Source organism: Xyrauchen texanus, chromosome 27 (genome assembly GCF_025860055.1).
Source record: "Xyrauchen texanus isolate HMW12.3.18 chromosome 27, RBS_HiC_50CHRs, whole genome shotgun sequence".
NCBI lineage: Eukaryota > Metazoa > Chordata > Actinopteri > Cypriniformes > Catostomidae > Xyrauchen > Xyrauchen texanus.
The window spans coordinates 7,274,996-7,290,444 of NC_068302.1; the positions used below are offsets into that span (position 1 = coordinate 7,274,996).

General features: G+C 47.2%; 1 protein-coding gene across 1 annotated transcript in view; it reads left to right on the plus strand.

Moving 5' to 3' along the window:
• LOC127621393 (FERM domain-containing protein 3-like) overlaps positions 1 to 15,449 on the plus strand; it is a 102,039-nt gene that overhangs the window by 705 nt on the left and 85,885 nt on the right. The window lies entirely within an intron of this gene.

A 15,449-nucleotide genomic window follows, 5' to 3' on the forward strand; every position in this document is an offset into this window, starting at 1 on the left:
AGTGTTAGCAGCCTTAAAGTTTATCAGTTTCCATTCAGCATTCTGGTGGACTCGTTTTTGATTCCCAAACACTTTAACCTTAGAATAATTGTGCAAATTCATTAACAAACCTGCATTCAGAATCCTATTGGCTCAAAACTTTTATTTTGAACATGCATGACAGTTCTAGATGCAATCCACCGCCATGTTAAGTTAGATCTCTCATCTTTCTTTCCAAAGTGATGGAAGTTTACAGAAAATTCATTAGATGGACATCAAAATTTGCCACTTCTTACAATCAGAACTTTGTTTTTATCAGTAGTTCAGAGAGCACTTAGCTGAATGCAGATATGCTGTAACCAATTAATTTAGTCGCCAAGCCTTCAACATTGCCATTCCTCTTTTCTAGACCTTTGAAAAGCCATTGCAAACATTGCATAGTAAATGTCTTAACATGTGAACCCAAGTGATGTCTAGGTAGGAAGCTCACTAGATGTTGAGACAGAGCCAAATAATTCCACCATGCCCCCAATGTTCCAGTCAGGCCAGATGAGTAAACCCATTTGAGGGTTTCTGGGAAACACTCTTGACATTGCAGTTGGAGAATTTCTCTTAAAGCATTCCTGGGAGCAATGAAAACATCTCTATTGAGCATCTGCCTGTAGTTTTTCTAAAATGAATATAATTAAATCTCTAAAAGCCATGAGGCAGCCTTAATGTAGTTATCGTCATACAACTGCACTGCACAGAGGCTTAAGTGTTTGATGATAACTGATGATTACCGCTGATGATTTGCATTCTAGTTCTTTTCAGTGTCACTCTTAGTACCCGCGCATCTTATACACTAATCTAATGTGTGTGGAGTCCAAGGCCAAAGTGTGCTCAGTTTTGTCTTTCTAGTGGAAGCAACATCCATTTCCACACCTTCCTTTTAAGGAAACCACACATTGATAGTAAATGTAGGAAATTGCAGTCATAAAATGGTTCTACTTACACTTTATAAACTCGCCAGGGTTTCAACAGTAATTTCTAACAAAATTAAGGTGATTTTCTGCCATAACACAACATATGTATTGTAAAGTCTTAATTGCAAAATATAAAGTCACAACATAATATCTTGCACATTATATCAACATAATTGCAACTTTATATCTAGCAATTTCTTCTTCAATTCTCGCAGTTGTGACTTTATTTCTGTCAGTTGTGACTTTATTTCTGGCTGTTGCGACTTTATTTTGCATTTTCAACTTTGTATTTCCCAGTTACGACTTAACAGGCCTATCACGCAATTTTAAATGTTTTTCTAGAAAATACAAGATGTAAAGTCAGAACTGTCAACAATAAAGTTGAAATTGCGAAATATAAAGTCACAACATTAATACATTATATCTTGCAGTTTCGACTTTATTTCTTGCAATTCCAAGATATAAAGTCGTAATTGTGAGATATAAAGTCGAAACTGTGAAATATAAAGTTGCAACATAATATCTAGAACAACTTATTTTGCAATTGCGACTATATCCTTGCCATTTAAACTTTATTTCTTGCAATTGCAAATTTATTTCTCACAATTGTGACGTTAGATTTAGCAGTTTTGACTTTATGTCTCACATTTACAACTTGACAGGCCTGTCTCGCAATTTTAAAAATGTAAAATTGTTATTTTTTTATTTTTATCCCCTTTTCTCCCATTTTGGAATGCCCAATTCCAACTACGTAGTAGGTCCTCATGGTGGCACAATTACTCACCTCAATCTGGGTGGCGGAGGACGAGTCTCATTTGCCTCCGCTTCTGAGACTGTCAATCCACGCAATTTATCACGTGGCTCATTGTGCATGACACCGTGGAGAATCTGTATGTGGAGGCTCATGCTACTCTCCGCGATCCACACACAACTTACCACACGCCCCATTGAGAGCGAGAACCACTAATCGTGACCACGAGGTGGTTACTCCATGCGACTCTACCCTCCCTAGCAACCGTGCCAATTTGGTTGCTTAGGAGACCTGGCTGAAGTCATTCAGCACGCCCTGGATTCGAACTCACGACTCCAGAGGTGATAGTCAGCGTCAATACTCTCTGAGCTAACCAGGCCCCCTCTGTCTCGCAATTGTAAAAAAAAAATTCTTGCAATTGCAAGATGTAAAATCAGAACTGTCAGATATAAAGTTGAAATGATAAAATATAAAGTCACTACATTAATACATTATATCTTGCAATTGTTACTTTATTTCTCGCAAATACGACTTTATATTTAGCAATTTTCACTTTATATCTCCCAATTGAGACTTTATATCTTATAGTTACGAGAGTTGCAATTGTGAGAAATAAATTAAGATTTTTTATTTACCTCAGAATATTTTTTTTATTCTGTGGCGGGATCTGGCTTCCATAGTGGTATCTTAGATTAACTTTTAGTACGCAATGTCAGCCTGTGACATGCAGATATCAACACTCAGCATATAAAACTCAACAATGGTGAAAATCAGCAAACATAATTTTAGACAGTATTACAAAACAAGTAACTTAAAGTGACAACAAAAGCAAAAGCAAAATATTTCCCATTAAACAGTTAAAAAAACCATTTTATTATTACAGTTTTTCTACTAGAGATTACCGAAATGTACACAGACACAATCAATGAGATTCTACAGTACAGTGCTGCTACATCACAGTCATTTCCTGGTCCTGCTTGCTGTGAATGAAGTTAATGTTTAATTATAATAAATCGAGGAAATACTTTTGTGAACATTTTTGTTTAAGTATGACAACTTGCAAAGCAATATACTGTAAATTCCAGGGCAAGCTAATCTTGAATCAGTGAAAAAAAGCTTCTATAAAATTTCTACCCAATTTTACTGAACTTTACAAATTTCTGTTGGTGAATAATTTTCTGATGACTCACACTGCTCCTACATCTGTACCTGTTGAAGGAAGTGTACGAGAACTGGAAATAATAGAGAGAGTGAGAGAGAGATGCGCATCACCATCACCTGTCTTCCCCTTAAATCTTTTCAAGATCTTGTTGGTCTTTCCAGTGTGGTTTATAAACTTTTGAGCTAAAAGGAGCGTTCTGTTTGGTCTTATGAATATTTCAGAATGCAACAAGGCTCTAATGGCTTCTTGTTCTCTGATAGATTTCTGCTGCATATTTTATGACCATCCACATAGACAAAGACTGCACCTCCATCAGTGTACTTTTACATGTTATAAGCACTCGGTTTATACATTTGATCAGATACAAGAGGATTTAAATTCTGAGTTTATTTCTGTTTTGTCATTTTTTATAGTTTAGGTCAGCTTTCTCATTTAGGGATTTTAATACACCATAAAAACTATCCAAGCATGTTATGATTATCATCTTTGAGCCATGAAAGACGCCACAAACCATGACTTTAATACTTAAAGGTGATGTGTGTGATTTTTTAAATGTTAAAATACTGAGTAATTAATAGGTTTATTCCTGCGCTTTCTATACATTGCTATTTTATTTAAGCATTCAGACAGGCCCACCACAGCAATATAGGCTCAACCAACGGTGCCGGACTGTCTTTTGTAATTCTGTTTAGTGCTGCCAGAGGCAAATAACTTATTTTCCAGTTTCTTGGGCAAAGTTAATATTTTGTACATAAAATATAATATCTCTAGGACAGTGTTTCCAAAACTTGGGTACGTGAGGTGACAATGGGGGTATGCAAATAAAACTCTGAGATTTACCATTCTTTTAATTTCATCAGTCTAAAATACATTCAAAACAAGTTCATGTATTTCTCACTGGCAAAAACAAAGTTTTGTGCCCTCTAGTGTAGAAACACCACAATGGTTGTGTTATAAAGGTCAGATAAATATGCAATCAAATAACATTATCCTTTGCAGTTAAAAAAACGCATATACTCATGCGTCGTGCGTCACAAAAGTATCTTTTTTCGCCAGCCCAGCACACTGCTAGGTGACATAGCTTAATCATAGCAAGTAAAATTGATACTTAACTGTTTTACCCGACTCGCACATGTCAGTTGTCCATGATTATAGTTTGTCTGTTTATTTTTTCGCAGTTTAAAACGTAATTTGTATTTAAGGTTAGATGCGTCAGGAATTTTGATACTGATGGTATAAGTTCAAAAGCTTTGACAGGTGTCAGACATCTGGTGCAGCCAAATAATTTTCCACTTTCACACGCAGTAATTTTCACTCACATTTGTTGCATGCTAGAGACCTGTTTTTACATTGTTGCATGATGTTTTTAAAAAAAGCACCTTGAGCTGATCATGCAATTGCACAGATAGTTACTAGAAATGCTCAAAGTCTGCCGGCAATGACGTACCTGCAATGATGCGCAATTCCAGGCACAGAAACAGATTCTTGCATACCGTGATGCGATGAAGGGGGAGTTTTCAAGTTATTCAGTTATATCATATCTAGCATACCCATCTCAATTGGTGAGCCATTTATTCAATATGTACAAAACGTACAAATATAACATGTTTTTAATAAGGGAGTTGTTTTACAAAGATAATTGTGTCAAAATACCTTGTGTGAAAGTTATCTATGCATTATAGAGGGGGGTACATGAAAGGATGTTGAATATTTGGAGGGGTACATCACTGTTAAAAGTTTAGGAACCACTGCTCTAGGAGAACAAAATTAAGTGCACATTTAGCGTGACTGTTAATCATTCCTCAGTATATTTTTAGAGACACAGTGAAACCAATATTCTAAAAAATAAATAAATGATTACATTAAAAAGAAGCAAGGACATGTGTATAGCAATTGCACTGAACATTCAAAACTATATATGCTATACAGTGTGAGCTGCAATAGAAATAAATTTCTACAGTTCTGTTAACACACAAAGTCAGTTATAAATAAAAAACAGTTATAAATGTGCATGGAAAATCTGGAAATATAAGGGAAATTCATGGAAATTAATCACATTTTAAAAGACTTGAAAAATGTATGCACCTTATCGTGGTGGGGAGGTTTGTGTGCCCTTATGATCCTGAGGGCTGTGTTGTCTGGAGCCATGTGCTCCTGGTAGGGTCTCCCAAGGCAAAGTGGTCTCAGGTGAGGGGCCAGACTAAGAATGGTTCACACAGACTCTATGAAAAAAAACAGAAAGAGGAGGAGTTACCCTGCCCATAGGAAGCCCGGGGCCCCCGTCTGGAGCCAGGCCCAGATAGAGGGCTCGTGAGCGCCTGGTGGCCGGGCTTGTCACGGAGCCCGGCCGGGCACAGCCCGAAGAAGCGACGTGAAACCCCCCTCTACATCCCTTGGGCCCACCACCCATTGGAGAAATCGCAGGAGTCGGGTGCACTGCCATATGGGTGACAGTGAAGGCCGTGGGCCTCGACGGACCAGACCCGGGCAGCAAAGGCTAGCTCTGGGGACATGGAATGTCACCTCACTGGGGGGGAAGGAGCCGGAACTGGTGAGGGAGGTGGAGCGTTACCAGTTGGATCTGGTGGGGCTTACTTTGACGCACAGTTTTGGCTCTGGATCTGTACTCCTGGATAGGGGATGGACTCTATTCTTCTCTGGAGTTTCCCAGGGTGTGAGGTGACGGGCGGGTGTGGAGATACTCACGAGCCCCCGGCTGAGCGCCGCTACGTTGGAGTTTTCCCCGGTGGACGAGAGGGTCGCCTCCCTAAGCCTATGGGTTGTGGGGGGGAAACTCTGACTGTTGTCTGTGCATATCCACCGAACAGCAGTTCAGAGTATTCGGCCTTCTTGGAGACCCTGAATGGAGTCCTGAATAGGGCCCCAGTAGGGAACTCCATAGTGATGCTGGGTGACTTCAACGCACACGTGGGAAATGACAGGGACACCTGGAAAGGCGTGATTGGGAGGAACGGCCTCCCCGATCTGAACTCAAGTGGATGTTTGTTATTAGACTTCTGTGCTAGTCATGTATTATCTATAACAAACACCATGTTCGAACATAAGGATGCTCATAAGTGTACGTGGTACCAGAGCGCCAAAGGTCGATGATCGATTTTGTAATCGTGTCGTCGGAACTGAGGCAATATGTTTTGGACACTCGGGTGAAGAGAGGGGCAGAGCTGTCAACCGATCACCATCTGGTGGTTAGTTGGGTCAGGAGGTGGGGAAAGACTCTGGACAGTCCTGGGAAGCCCAAGCTAGTAGTGCGGGTGAACTGGGAACGTTTGGAGGAGGTCCGTGAGATCTTCAACTCACACCTCCGGAGGTTGGGGACATTGAACCGGAGTGGGCAATGTTCAAAGCTTCCATTGCCAAAGCCGCGGTGGAGAGCTGCGGCCTTAAGGTTTTAGGTGCCGCAAGGGGTGGTAACCCTCGATCACCGTGATGGACACTGGTGATCAGGGAAGCCGTCCGACTGAAGAAAGAGGCCTTCCGGGATTTGTTGTCCAGGAGGTCTCCGTAGGCAATTGCAAGGTACCGACAGGCCCGAAGGGCTGCGGCCTCGGCCGTGAGGGAGGCAAAGCAGTGGGTGTGGGAAAAGTTCGGAGAAGCCAGGGGGAGGACTTTCGGTCCGCACCAAAGTGCTTCTGGAAAACCGTCTGCCACTTTAGGAGGGGGAAACGGGGAACCATCCAAGCTGTATACAGCAAAGATGGGATGCTGTTGACCTCAACCGAGGAGGTTATTGGGCGGTGGAAGGAACACTTTGAAGAACTCCTAAATCCCAACACACCCTCTATGCTAGAGGCAGAGCCGGAGGCTGATGGGGGATCAGATTCTATTTCCCTGGGGGAGGTCACTGAGGTAGTCAAACAACTCCGCAGTGGCAAAGCCCTGGGGATTGATGAGATCCAACCAGAAATGCTGAAAGCTTTGGATGTGGATGACCCTTTTCAAAAAGGGGGATCAGAGAGTGTGTGCCAACTACTGGGGTATCACACTTCTCAGCCTCCCTGGTAAAGTTTACTCCAAGGTGCTGGAGAGGAGGGTTCGGCCGATTGTCGAACCTCGGATTGAAGAGGAACAATGCGGTTTTCGTCCTGGCCGTGGAACGACGGACCAGATCTTTACTCTCGCAAGGATCCTGGAGGGGGCCTGGGAGTATGCCCATCCGGTCTACATGTGTTTTGTGGATCTGGAGAAGGCGTATGACCGGGTCCCCCGGGAGAGACTGTGGGAGGTGCTGCAGGAGTACAGGGTGGGGGGCCCTTCTTAGGGTGATCCAATCCCTGTATGTCCAAAGTGAGAGCTGTGTCCGGGTCCTCGGCACGAAGTCGAGTTAATTCCATGTGGGGGTTGGTCTCTGCCAAGGCTGCGCTTTGTCACCAATCCTGTTTGTGATATTTATGGACAGGATATCGAGGTGTAGTCGGGGTGGGGAAGGTGTGCAGTTTGGTGGGCTGGGGATCTCATCGCTGCTTTTTGCAGATGATGTTGTCTTCATGTCATCATCGGTCCGTGACCTTCAGCTCTCACTGGATCGCTTGGCAGTCGAGTGTGAAGCGGCTGGGATGAGGATTAGCACCTCTAAATCTGAGGCCATGGTTCTCAGCAGGAAACCGATGGAGTGCGTACTCCAGGTAGGGAAGGAGGTATTGCCCCAAGTGAAGGAGTTCAAGTACCTTTACTCGCTGTATCGCACCGTTGTCACGAAAAGAGAGCTGAGCCGGAAGGCAAAGCTCTTGATTTACCGGTCAATTTTTGTTCCTACCCTCACCTATGGTCATGAAGGCTGGGTAATGACCGAAAGAACTAGGTCGCGAGTACAAGTGGCCGAAATGGGCTTCCTCAGAAGGGTGGCGGGCTTCTCCCTTAGAGATAGGGTGAGGAGCTCAGTCATCCGTGAGGAGCTTGGAGTAGAGCCGCTGCTCCTTTGCGTCGAAAGGAGTCAGTTGAGGTGGTTTGGGCATCTGGTAAGGATTCCCCCTGGCCGCCTCCCTAGGGAGGTGTTTCAGGCACATCCAGCTGGGAGGAGGCCACGGGGAAGACCCAGGATTAGGTGGATAGATTACATCTCCACACTGGCCTGGGAACGCCTCGGGTCCCCCAGTCAGAGCTGGTTAATGTGGCTCGGGATACAGAAGTTTGGGGCCCCCTGCTGTAGCAGCTGCCCCCGCGACCCGACTTCGGATAAGCGGTTGAAGATGGATGGATGGATGAAAAATTAATGGAACCTTCTGTATCAAGATTTACTTATTTACACCAATAAGTACAATTCAATTTAAATTAACATACAAATGGAAATCTTGGCCTAGCAAGATAAAAACTCTTTATTCACATCTAACTGGAAGTCATTGAAATGTATTGTTCACAAGGTGTTGGATCCCAGATTAGTAGTTAGTGCCGCATTCCTCATAATGTTTTATCCTTAAAAAGATACTTAATAACGGGCATACAAAAAACAAAAAACAATATTTTAATAAATATCTTCTTAATCTATTCAGTGCACTGTAAGAGATGACACAGGAAATTGTATGGTATAAAAATTAAGGCTGTCATTAAAAATGTTTCTAACATTTATTACATGTCCTCCCGATTAATTAATCACAATTAATAACAAATATCTTTATTGCTGAGAAAGGCCCCCAAATAAAGATAAATAAATAAAAATACAAGTAATTCAAATATGTAATCAGACTGAGATAATTGCATTAATGTAGCAGACGAGTAAATCATTGATTAAAAGCAATTCAAAAAGTGGCTTTAGAAGGTAATGTATTGTTTGTTGTTTCCCCCATATTATTTAACATAAGCTTATAGTTAACAGCAATCAATTTTACAATTGAGACCATCAGTCTGTCCTGTTCTCACAAGATGCATTCTTGTGCCAAAAACATATTAAGGGGAGGCATAAACGTTCAAGGGAGACCCCTACGCCAGAGACCGAAAGGGGGCGCCAGTGTAGATATCTCATACTTGCTTGAAAATGAGTAGTTTCATCCCTGTTCTTGCATTCTGTCTGCACTACTTTTAATTATATTGTCTATGTACACATGCATCAGACAAACAATTTTTGCAGCATCTCATCAGTTTTAAAAGTATTAAATGCCAAGTTTTTAGTATGCTGTGTGAAGTTAAAATAGCTGAAACGTTCCCTAACCATCACTGTAGTAAAAATATAATGTTAGAGGGAAAAATGCAAACGTGCTTGTCACTGATTATGCGAACAAGATTACTTCCTAGTTCTGCCTTTACTGCAAACCAATCAATAGTTCTCTTACGAGAGGTTCTCTCGTATTGCGTAAGCTAGCTTACGCTACGGGAAAGATTCATCTTTTCTGATATATTGAAGCCAAAAAATTATCCTTAATTTTGTATCCATTGTCAACGCAGTGCAGCAACTGCATACCTTGAGCGGGCTAGCTAGCGAGCTCATAGGTTGCTCTGCGGCAACTGCTGCAGCCTATAGATCGAACTTGAGTGAACTTGCGTCCAATGACAGGCGCCCGCGCCATCACTGCATCAAAGCCCGCCAAAATGGCCGTGGCTAGAGTGCATATAAGCGTAAGTTCGTAGGCTGGAACCCTGGTTTTCATCTATTCAGCGAAGCTCTTAGCATCTCTGAACTGCAGAAGCCGCGTCGCCGTTCGAGGGGCATCTAGCAAGCTTGGACAGCGCTCGAAGAAGCCGGCCGTCTTCACCACCTTCAGCCATCCTGCGAGCTACGCCATCCGGCGACGTATCCTTTTTAGAGCAAGCAAGTTCCTCAGAGAACTTCACTAAAAGAGCAATGAGCATCTTTTTTAAGATGCCTCGCACCACCTGCACCTCATGCCGCGCCCCTCTCAGCGCCGGAGACCGCCACCTCATCTGCGCTCTCTGCCTGGGACTGGAACATGCAGAGCTCGCCCTCGCTGACGGCGGATGTGACCTCTGCGAGGAGCTTCCGATGTCGACCCTGCGGGTTCGACTCGAAGCACTCAAAACCGAAGCCGCCGCGCAGCCTTTCGTTTCGCCGCGCAGAAAGAAGCGCCGCTCCCAAAGGCTGCCGGAACCGGTGTTAGAAGCGACTACCTCGCCGGAGCCTCTCCCTCGAGCATCGCTTTCACCCTCCCCGCCCTCCCGTGACGCGCAGTTGCCGCCGAGCGGCCGCACTGTTGCCATCTCGGATGACGAGGCGGAGGATAAGGGCTGCTGTTCCATCATGGCTTCAGACAGCGAGGAGTGGTCAGGCTCCCAAGCCTCCTCCTCGGCCCAGGAATCCAGCAGGACCCGCGCCGGAGTCGAGGAAGAACTAACGCGCCTCCTCACACAGGCCGTCGACCGCCTCGGGTTCGAGTGGTCACCGCCCTCTGAGCAGGCTCCCAACACCGCCCTCTGAGCAGACTCGACGGCTGCTTTCTTCAGAGCCGTCGCCGCGCGGCGCCCGCGGCCCGGGCCACGCCCTTCCTGCCGGAACTCCACGCCGAGCTCTCTAAATCGTGGAACGCGCCTCTCTCGGCCAGGAACCGATCCCACGTCTCCACCTCTCTTGCTCTGGTGGACGGCGCCACCGAGAAGGGCTACTCTTCCATCCCCCCGGTCGAGGATTCGGTAGCAGCACACCTTTGCCCGCCCTCCGCGAGATGGCGGTCTAAGCCAGTGCTCCCGTCTAAGGCCTGCAGAACTACTTCCGCCTGTGTTGGCCGCGCCTATGCCGCCACCGGCCAAGCCGCATCTGCTCTGCATTCCATGGCCGTTTTACAGATCCTCCAAGCAGACCTTCTCCGGGAATGGGATGAGAAAGGCAGGCACCCAGAGGCTGTTTCAGATCTAAGGAGCGCGACGGATTTCGCCCTTCGCGCCACCAAAGCTGCAGCTCAAGCCCTAGGGAAGTGCATGGCCGCACTGACTGTGACCGAGAGACACCTATGGCTAACACTAGCCGATATGGGAGAAGCTGAGCACTCCACGTTCCTCAACGCGCCGCTCTCTCCATCCGGTCTCTTCCGTTCCGCGGTGAGTGGCATTGTTGACCGTTTTTCGGAAGTCCAGAAAGCCACTCAAGCCATGAATCTCTTCCTGCCTCGTCTTGCTAGCTCCTCTGCAGGCCGCCCACGTGACCAGCCTCCTGCACGAGCCTCTTCACAGCGCCCAGCTCAGCAAAGCCAGACTTCTCAGTGTCGACAGGGCGGCCACCCTAGAACGCGCTCAGACAGTCGCCGCAGACCGCCGCCCCCCTGCGGGCCTCGGCCTAAGATTGCGCTGAAACCTGAGCAACCGAATTCCTCCTAGCTTTGTTAAAGAAACGACGGCTCAGTCCTGCCGCGGCCGGACCACCGTCAAAGCTTCGCCCCCTGTCAGTCCCCTTCTCTCAGGCTACTGCAGTGATGGATTCAGCAGCCAACAAGCCGGTGATACTGCCCGCTTGCCTGCACTCAAATGCCGTTTTCACGGCGAACAAAAGACATTTTGTGAAAAGCAAACATGCCTTATGTGTAGAAAATGTGCCCACAATCCAGTGTTCACCCCTACACACAAGCATTACACTTCCCGTGTCCCTATCAGAGCCCACTCACATAAAGCAGGCACAGCCAGCTCGAGTGTTAGAGTCAATAAATGCACCCACGAATCCGTCGCGCGCCCTTCTCTGCCCGCTCTGTCACACGGCCAGTAAACACCTCTCTGTATGTAAGTCCCATGCCCGTGACTATGCTCGCAAGATCACTTCACAGATGTGACTCTTTCCCCATTCACCTCAATCGGAAGTCACTCACAGAACAGCCTGTCCCTGCTGTCTGCGAGCAGTCATGCATAAGCACAGTAAGCGGCCACACATTCTGTTCAGCTCGCTGTGTGCGGCAATCAGGGCTGACTTGGCCATTCACCCTCTAGCTGCTACGCTTCAAAGCGTGGAAAGCTATCCCAGGGATTTCCAAATGGGTGTTAAGCACAATAAAACAGGGCTATTTGCTACAGTTCGATCGCCGCCCTCCCGCTTCAGAGCTGCTCGAAACTACTGTGAACACGGAAGCAGCCTGCATGCTTCATTCAGAAATAGCAAACCTTCTGTGCAAAAGGGCCATAGAGAGAGTGCCACCTTCTCTGAGCGAAGTCGGGTTTTTACAGCCGTTATTTTCTTGTCCCCAAGAAAGACGGCGGCCTCAGACCAATATTAGATCTCAGGGTTTTGAACAAGGTGCTCGCAAAAGACCGCTCAAAATGCTTACAATCAGGAAACTCCTCGCGCATGTGCCTAAGGGGACTGGTTTATTTCTCTCGATCTGAAAGATGCCTACTTTCAGATTCAGATAAATCCCCGTCACAGGCCATTCTTGAGATTCGCCGACGGCCAGGTTTATCAATACACCGTCCTTCCGCTCGGCCTGTCCTTAGCACCCGTACTTTCACGAAGTGCATGGATGCGGCGCCGCACTCCCTGCGGAGTCAGGGCTTGCAAATTCTGAACTATTTGGACGATTGGCTGATTTTGGCACAGTCACATACGGAGCTTCTGTCTCACAGGACAGTTCTCCTCAGTCATCTGAACAGTTTGGGCCTTGCAGTCAATTGGACCAAGAGCTCACTACAGCCCAGTCAGGCAATTTCCTTCCTTGGAATAGAACTAGACTCCATGGCGATTACGGCTCGCTTATCTACACAGCCAGCGCCGTGTTCAGCTGACTAGCCGCGTCCTTTCAGATGAACAGCCTCACGCCTCTGAAAAAATTTCAGAGAATGCTAGGTTACATGGCCTCAGCCGCAGCAGTACTTCAGCTGGGCTTACTGTGCATGCGCCGCTTCAGCATTGGCTAAACACCCGCGTCTCGCCGGGCTTGGGCCACGGGCCGCCAGCCGATCAGAGTGACTCAGACCTGTATCTCAGCTCTGCAGCCCTGGGCAGTGGCCGAATGGTATCAGCGGGAGTGACGATGGGAGCTGTATCTCGCCGAAAAGTCATCTCGACAGACGCGTCCAACACGGGTTGGGGCGCGGTCTCGCGAGGGCTCTCCGGTTTTTGGCCTATGGTCAGTTCAGGAAAATCTCCTTCACATAAATTGTCTGGAAATGATAGCGGTCGAGTACGCCGCCGGCGCTTCCTCCCGGTCATTCAGGGTCACCACGCCCTGGTCCGCTCGGACAACAGATCTGTGGTATCCTATCTAAACCGTCAGGGCGGTGTCAGATCCAGGAACCTCTTCCATCTGACAAAACGCATACTGAGTTGGTCCCAGTGCCACCTGCGCCGCTGAGGGCGACGCGACGTGCCAGGCCACCTGAACGACGGCCCAGACAGACTGTCCAGAGACAATATTTCCCCAGGGAATGGTCCCTGCACGCTCAAACAGTCCAGAAGTTATGGAGTATATTCGGCAGAGCAGAGATAGACCTCTTTGCATCAGAAGAGAACTCTTACTGCCCAGTATTTTTCTCGAAAAGCGAGGACGCGCTGGCCCAGGACTGGCCCGACCGCCCGCTTTACGCCTTCCCTCCCATCTCGCTATTGCCACAGGTAATGCAGAGGATCAGGGAAACGCGTCACTCGGTGCTCCTCATAGCCCCGCACTGGGAGAATCAGACATGGTTCCCGGACCCATTCCAGTGAGAGCAGATCTCCTCTCTCAAGCTCGCGGCACGATCTGGCATCCCCACCCAGAGCGCTGGGCGCTGCACGCGTGGGTGATCAACGACTACCCGTCGCTTTGCCAGGAGTAATAAACACTATCATACACGCTAGAGCCCTTTCCACGAGAAGACTCTATGCGTCCAAATGGTCTGTGTTTTCAAAATGGTGCACCGACAGAGACCTGGACCCACGGACATGTGGGGTGTCGTCTCTGCTCGTGTTTTTAAGGGCAGATCCCCATCCACGCTCAAAGTGTACGTGGCGGCCATCGCGGCGTTTGCTGAACCCCTGCACGGCCAGTCACTGGGAAAAAACGAGCTGGTCATCCGCTTCCTCAGGGAGCTAGAAGGATGAACCCCCACGCCTCCATCGGTTCCTATCTGGGATCTTTTCGTAGTTCTCGAGCTATGAAAGCCCCCTTTCGAACCGCTTCAATCCGTGGATTTGAAATACCTTTCACTCAAAACCGCTTTTCTGACTGCCCTGTCATCAGTTAAACGTGTGGGAGACCTTCACGCGCTGTCTGTCAGCGCATGCGTGTCTTGAGTTTGGACCAAGTGACTCCAAGGTCATTTTAAAGCCTAGACACGGCTATGTCCCCAAGGTGATCGGTACTCCTTTCAGAGCACAAATCATTTCCTATCGGCGCTGCCAGCATCCGATAGCGAACGCGACGCCAATCTCCTTTGCCCAGTCAGAGCACTGAGATTGTATACTGCACGCCCGCCTCTTTCAGACGCTCTGAGCAGCTTTTCGCTTCGCTCGAGGGCGCACCAAGGGTTTCGCCACCGAAACAGACACTGTCTAGATGGATAGTGGACGCTATTGCTGCCGCGTACGCGTCAAAGGACCTACCATGCCCGTTAGGCATTAGGGCTCACTCCACTAGAGGCATGGCCTCCTCGTGGGCATGGTCCAGCGGGATTTCCATTGCAGCGGGCTGGGCTTCCCCCTCCACCTTTGTCAGATTTTACAATCTGGAAGTGCCCGCCCTGCAGGCGAAACTACTAGCGGTTTAATACGCTACAGCTCCCCTGGTGAGCTGCACTGATGGGACACATTACACACAGACCGGCACCGCCGCTCTGTCTTTTCCTTCCCACTATGTGCTTATGTATTACACACACACACTGGCCCGCACTCGTGCCGGCCAAATGTTATTTCCCCACTCACAAGGGCTCCCCCGGGTCCCCCCCGCCCCCGGGGCTCATGCAGTGGATGCTTGGTGCGCACGGCGTTGACAATGGGTTCCCGTAGCGTAAGCTAGCTTACGCAATACGAGAGAACCTCTCGTAAGAGAACGAATCGGTTACCTTATGTAACCTCGGTTCTCTCTAGAAGAGGGAACGAGTATTGTGTAGCCGGCCGTGCTCGCGCCACGAGCGATTTTCGCTTCATTCAATGAAAACCAGGGTTCCAGCCTACGAACTTACGCTTATATGCAATCTAGCCACGCCCATTTTGGCGGGCTTTGATGCAGTGACGGCGCGGGTGCCTGTCATTGGACGCAAGTTCACTCAAGTTCGTCTATAGGCTGCAGCAGTTGCCGCAGAGTAACCTATGAGCTCGCTAGCTATGCAGTTGCTGCACTGCGTTGACAATGGATACAAAATTAAGGATAATTTTTTGGCTTCAATATCTCAGAAAAGATGAATCTTTCCCGTAGCGTAAGCTAGCTTACGCAATACTCGTTCCCTCTTCTAGAGAGAACCGAGGTTACGTTAGGTAACCGATTCGTTACACCATGTCAACATTAAAGAATGCTTGAAGTGCAGACTAGGGCTGTACGATTTGGACAAAAAGTCATATTGCAATTATTTTGAAAAATATTGCAATTGCAATTTGAACTGATTATTATAGACAAAAAATTTTATTAAAAAAATGGTAATGTTTTTTAAATGTTGAACTGCCAAAAGGCTACTGGGGTTTTCACACTTGTGCCCATTAAATAGAAACAATCTGAGAAAGTTTTTGCAATTCACC